This window comes from Anomaloglossus baeobatrachus, chromosome 5 (genome assembly GCF_048569485.1).
Source record: "Anomaloglossus baeobatrachus isolate aAnoBae1 chromosome 5, aAnoBae1.hap1, whole genome shotgun sequence".
In the NCBI taxonomy this organism is placed as follows: domain Eukaryota; kingdom Metazoa; phylum Chordata; class Amphibia; order Anura; family Aromobatidae; genus Anomaloglossus; species Anomaloglossus baeobatrachus.
The window spans coordinates 322,724,779-322,732,052 of NC_134357.1; positions in this window are offsets into that span (position 1 = coordinate 322,724,779).

Sequence of the window (7,274 nt, forward strand, 5' to 3'; positions counted from 1 at the left end):
ACCGCACATCACATGACCGAAGTCGCCGCTAATCTCACGCTCACTTCAGCCGCGGCATGATATGCGATCACAATTGGAGGACTCCCACTGTGTACTCACCTTTCCTCAATCCACGCAGCATCACCCATGTTCCTGTCTGTGCCAGCAGCAGAGCCACTGACCTGTGTGAAGCCATGCACACAGCGATGACGTCATCACTGTGCGCACCACTCTCCACACACATCAGCGGGCAGGCAGACAGGAGGACATTAAAATTCTGCAGGGATCAGTGACCGGTGAGTATACTTATTCACTGCCCCCCGTGCTGATGATGATGCACGGGGGGCAGTGAATTTAGCCACACATGATCACTCCAGGCTGTAGGAGCCAGAGATGATCACGTGGGCCGGCTGTTTAGTATGCGCGCATCCCCCGCCCATCATCCCACCCACCTGTCAGCGCTGGCTTCAGCGCTGAGAGATGATGGGCGTCGGGATGCAGTGCATATGAAAAGAGATAATGAGAGGGCCCACGTGATCACGGTACCACTGCTACAGCCTGCTCCTGCCTCTGATGAGCCGCTCCACCACCACCACGCTCCCCTTCACCCGCTCCACCACACACCGCAGCATTCGGACTATAAGACGCACGTCCCACTTTCCCCCCAAATTTTGGGGAAAAAAAGTACATCTTATAGTGCGAAAAACACGATAATTTCACCATGAATCACCCACGACCAGCTGCTTGGCCCTAGATTTTAGAGAGAGGAGTGAAAATAATTATCAAAAGAGTTGTCAAAGAGCCAAGAACAACCCGTGGAGAGTTAGGGGTACTTTGCACACACAGATAAATCTTTGGCAGATCTGTGGTTGCAGTGAAATTGTGGACAATCAGTGCCAGGTTTGTGGCTGTGTACAAATGGAATAATATGTCCACAATTTCACTGCAACCACAGATCTGCCAAAGATTTATCTGTGTGTGCAAAGTAGCCCTTACAGAAAGACCTGAAATCAGCAGATACAATTATTTCAAAGAAAACAAGAATCAAAAATGTACTCAAACTTCATGGCCTGTGTGATGGGGTCCTTCTCCCATATCACACAATCAACAGAGCGAGAGATCCACAAATCCAATCCAAAGTACAATCCAAAGACCATTTATTCCAAGCAAATCAAATGGTCCATAACATAATCCACAAAACAGAGGGTAAAATTAGTCCAGTAACACAAATATAGTCCGGTAAGCAATAAATGATAAATGTCCAGGTCTCTCTGAGAAGCCAGTTTCTCCCAGAGGATCAATCCTTCTCTTTCCAAGTTCTCAAACAGACTGCCTCTTCCCCCCAGGTAAGCAGAGAGTTTACAGTAGGTGGATCCCAGGCCCACCTCCCCCCACACCTAGGGATAGAAGCACTTCAAGAAGCTATAACCTTGCACTACAGGGGGTGATTACCTACAGACAATACAATGTACACACAAGCAGTACAAATAATGGACAGTGAACCAAGCTTAAAATACGAACCTACACAACATAAAACACCTCCCCCATATCCCACCATCACAGCCTGTATGCATGCTCACTACACAAGACTCCACTGCTGAAAAAAAAGCATGTTCAGGTGCATTTAAAGTTTGCTCCGCAACATTTAGGCAAGCATGTGAATTACTGGGAGAATATAGTCAGTCAAATGAGAACAAAATTGAACTCTTTGGATGCCATAATACATATCATATTTGGAAGCCAAAAGGCACTGCACTCTAAAACCACTGTACCAACAGTGAAGTTTGGAGGTTCAAGCATGAGGATGTGGGGCTATTTTTCAGCACCGACAAACTTCATATACTTAAAGGAACGATGAATGGACAAATATACCGAGACATTCTTGATAAAATTCTGCCGCTGTAGTATGTGGTGAGCTGGACTATTTCTATTATACTCAAAATTCTGCCGCCACCTACCAAAATGATGACAATGATCACAAACACACAACCAAGGAAACGTTCAATTGGTTTCAGAGAAAGAAAAAAAAGCTGCTGGAATTGCCCATCTAATCACCTGACCTGAATTCAATAGAAAAGTTATGGAGATAAATAAATCTCAGAGTTCATAGAAGGAACCCATGGAACTTTCATGACTTAAAGAGTGTTTGTGTGGAAGAATCTGCCAAAATCACACTTGAGAAGTGAATGTGACTAGTTTCTCCATAATGGAGGTGTCCTGAAGTTGTTATCGCCCACAAAAGCTTTTGTAAGAAGTATTAGATAAGTTTCAGTAAGTGTGTTCAATATTTTTTCCTGTGTCATTTCATCATTATTACACATAACTTATGAACATCTGTGGTTTGCTTTCTTTAACTGTTTTACCAACATATGGTGAGAAATTCATCTCAACAGCACCTTCATAAATAAATTTACTTAGAAAAGTGCCCTTTACTTGAAACGAGCAGGTAGGACACTTGGATGGGCTTGACTCGAGTAGAGCTCATCCAAGCATTCGACCTTCTCGTTTCGAGTACAGAGCACCCGAGCATGGTAGTGCTCGCTCATCACTGTTGGTGACGTGTTCAATACTCATTTCAACCGCTGTAGATGTGTGGGGGAAAAAAAGCCCACAATAGGGCAAAAAATGTCACCTAGCCTGTTCAGATCTTAATCATTGGAACAAAGCACCTGGTTGCAGCAAAAGGCACATATAAATGTGGACATAACTAATGCATTTGTTGACAGTTTTTTCAAGTTACCCAGTGCTTTTCATCTTAAATTAATAATAATAATAATAATAATAATTAATTAATTAAAAAAACAATTTATCAATTGCAATACTAGTTTTGTTGTTTATTTGATTTCTTACAGATAATGGCATCTTCAATACGTGAGCTGTACTTCTTTTCTTTAAAAATATGCATCAGAAAGATTTGATGTACATCTCTACAGTTTCTCTTCATTCAGTACACCATGGTCAAACCTCATCCCTTTCTGTGGACGGTATAGAAAGGGTTAATCCACCTTTGAGAGATGCTGTCCACAAACGTACACTTCTCAATACAGAAGGATTCTGGATGTTCTCTCTTAATACATGGTTTAAATCAAAAGCAAGATCACATATTATTTATTGCATGTTTTTGTTTAGTTAATATGTATTTTTTGTTTTTATTTTTACATTGTATTTTCATTTTTTGTTACTTTTCTACTATGTGCCCAGATCCCCTCCATTGGTTGCTCATTAAAGCCACCCCTGAATTTTTCCATTTGGTTTTGACAATGAACATGAGCGTTGATATACAGTATTTTAAACATCATTCATTATGTATGTTTCATGATTTTTTCGTATGTGAAAAATCACTGATGTCTGAATGACGCCTTAGGCTATGTTCACACACTGCATCTTTTCTAAACCACAAAGATGCAGCGTTTTGGCTCCAAAAAACGCACTCGTGGCAAAAATGCATCAAAATTGACGCGTTTTTACCAGATTTTGCCCAAAGCGTTTTTTTAAGTCATATCTATTGACTGGAAGGGCTCAAAAACACTGGCAAAAATACAAAAAGAATTGACACACTGCATCTTCAAAAATGCAGCCAAGATGCAGCCAAAAAAAAAAAAGATGCCTAGTGTGGACAGCAAAATAGAAATCTCATAGAGTTTGCTGGGAGAAGAAAATGCATGCATTTAGGTGCATCTTTGTGACCTCAAAAACGCACCAAAAACGCAGTAAAAGATGCAGTGTGTGAACATAGCCCAACAGTTATCTGATAGAATACAGAAAGGTATTAAGTAATGTGTACACTGTGTCATTTAGATGCCGAAATAGCCACCAAGTTTTCCCAGGCAAAGCAGATTGAGGAAAGCACTGTCTGCCATGTTACTGAAGCGGCTTCATCGACTGAATTGCTGTCGATTTTCCTGTGGCTACGCTGCCGGCATCTTTTCCTCGTTACTTTCAAGTATAGAGAATGGGCAGAAGCCACCCGAAGAATTAAGATGTCACTACTTTTACTGCTTCAGGGTTTCCTAATCTTGAAGCGGTTAAAAGAAGTGACATAAAGGCCCCTTTACACACTGCAACATCGCAAACGACATCGCTGTAACGTCACCGGTTTTGTGACGTAATAGCGACCTCCCCAGCGACATTGCAGTGTGTGAAACACATCAGCGACCTGGCCCCTGCTGTGAAGTTGTGATCACTACACATCTCTCAGGACCATTCTTTGGTCCTTTGTTTCCCGCTGTGCAGCATGATCGCTAGAAAGTCTCAGTGTGTAAAGGGGCCTTTACAGCGACTTCATTAGCGACTTCCCTTCAAAAAGCTGCTTTACAACATCCCCAATGACTAGCTAGGTCGTTCTGCAGGTCCGGATCGCTGTTGCGTCGTTTTCCAGGTTTGCCTGTTTGACAGCTCACCAGCGACTCATCAGAGACTTTGTAGCGATCCCAGCCAGGTTGGGATCGCTGGTGGGATCGCTAGAAAGTCGCAGTGTGTAAAGAGGCCTTAAGACATTGTGCACAGCAATGTCTTCTTTACATAATGTTCATTTTATAAGGCGTTTCTTCAGGCTGAAGGCTGATTACAAACAAAATATGCCCTAAAAGACTTCATGTGCATGTAGTCAAAGTGTTTTAGAAACTTTTTTTTCCCAGCCTTTTCACAATGCCCTGTTTAGAGCAGATTCTACTAGGATCCACTTCAAAGCAGTGACATGCTAGTCAGCAGCTGCTGATTGGCTGCAACACTCAAGTAACATAATGTTATCACTGGATCCAAGCCAGTGTGTGAGGTAAGTATAAACCAGGGTTTCCCAAACTCCAGTTCTCATGGCCCCCAACAAGTCATGTTTTCAGGATTTCCTTATTGTTGAACAGGTGATAGAATCATTATCAAGGCATCACCTATGCTATATTAAGGAAATCCTGAAAACATGACCTGTTGGGGGTCGTGAGGACTGGAGTTTGGGAACCACTGGTATAAACTTTTCTTATCTTTCTCAGAGACACTGGCATTTAGGAAGGGGTTTTCCAACTGGGCAAACCCTTCAAAGAAGACCTCTTACCAAATTTTTCATGTTGAACTGATGTAATAGGTGCCGCAGACCAAAATAAAATGTTTTTTGTTTGATTTTTTTTTCTATCTGTTGAGGTGATATTAGTTAAATTTTTTTATTTCAATTGGGTATTACTATAAAGAGTTCACTGGGGGCGTGTACTTCTGCCACCTGTATGGCACTGACCAATCAGAAGTAGGCAGAAACACGCTGGAGAAAGAACACACCCTCATAAAACCTTAGAGCAGGCTCAGTGTAAGACATGTATTGTATAGAAGTAGTAGTAAATCCAGCTCACCATTATCGGTATCCACTCCTTGTGCAGAGCCTGGAAAAAGGCCTCACCACAGCCCGATTATTGAATGAGTAAAATAGGAAAGTCCAGCTCAAATGACCAATTTTTTCTTTATTGATTGGTAAATTCAAGTACATGGGACATCACACACTCACAAGAAAACCGCTATAGTAGCATATGCATCAACACGTTTCTGGTGTGCTTCCAGCCTTAGTGATGATGATGTCATGGTACCCATGAATTAATCTCCAGCAGTCAGTGTGGGGGAAGGGGCAATGCTGCAGAGTTGAATCTCATTGCAAACACTTCTAGTAGCTCTACACTAAAATTCAAATGCTTTTTGTTGGCATGACCAAATACACATTAGCAATGCCAAATCAAGTGTAGTGCTACCAATTTTGTTGTACTGTCCTCCCCATCACCCCACCCCACTGACTGCTGGAGATGAAATCTGTTAATCACACTCAAGTTCCTTCACTCCAGCACATGTAATATGAAGAGTAGTCTGTGTCATTATGTCTCACACAAAGCCTGTTCTAAACTATAGTGGGGTATGTTCTTTTTACCCTTGTTTGTGGAAACTGCTTGTGATTTGGCGAGATAGGAGCATTATTAGAGGAGAGTGTTTGTAATGAGACTCAGCTTTGCAGCACTGCCCCCCACATGAACTGCCAGAGTTAAGGGCTGAAAGCTGGCATTCACACTCAGGTCTGCTGTGCTTTAGCATGTCAACTCATCACTCTTCAGTTAAGAAACTAGACTGTCTGTCAATACATGTCTCAAACTAACCTTGTTCTAAGCTAATGTTGGGTGTGTCCTCCTTTCTCAGTTTGTTACTGTCTGCTTATGATTGGTTAGAGTCAGGAAGAAGTACACAGCTCCAGCAAAATTTCTCTGGTAGTGCCCCCTTGGCCCTTATAAAAATTTGAATGTTTAGGTGCCAAATATTTTGATCACTAATACTTCTGCAACAGAGAGGTGACATTAAAAAAATAAAAACATATTATTTTGCTCTGAACCAAATGTTTTATGTTGAACTAAACAGTGAACACACATTGTTTGCCTAGTTCAACATGAAGCATTTGGTGAAAAGTCCTCTTTAAAAACAATACATGGTAGTCATTAGAGGGTTAAACGAGGTCTGAACTGTGCATATATTTCTTCCAGTCTGATGAACAGACTTCCAAAGCCTGTGGAAGTTATCATCACCATGCAGAATGGTATGGACGCTATCTCGTGTGAGGTGGCAGGCGACGGGACTTAAGCCTGCTTTACATGGTACGATCGATTGTGCGATTTCACAATCGATCGTACCCGCCCCCGTCCTTTCTGAGTCACGGGCAAATCGCTGCCCGTGTCGCACAAAGTCAGTAACCCCCGTCACACATACTTACCTCTCGTGCGACCTCGCTGTGGGCGGCGAACGTCCACTTCCTGAAGTGGGAGGGACGTTCGGCGTCACAGCGACGTCACACCGCCGCCGGCCAATAGAAGCGGAGGGGCGGAGATGAGCAGGATGTAAACATCCCGCCCACCTCCTTCCTTCCACATAGAGCCGGCGGCGGCCGCGGGAGGCAGGTGAGCTGGTCATCGTTCCCGTGGTGTCACACGGAGCGGCGTGTGCTACCACGGAAACGATGATCAACCAAATTAAACGATATTATGGAACCTAACGAGCAGTACCCGTCTCACGATTTGTGAGCGATACTGCGTCGCTAGGAGGTGTCACACAGGCCGGCATCGCCAGCGATGCCGGATGTGCGTCACAAAAACCGTGACCCCGACGATCTATCGCACGATAGATTGTCTGGTGTAAAGCAGCCTTAACACCTGCGCAGCCTAGGATGAGATACTGTGTTTAGTTAGTCGCTGGATGACTGAGGAGTTTATTTATGTACAATGTTGGACTTGTTTTGCCATATCTGAAAATAATGAAACTGGTTTTGTACTTTACCATGTTGG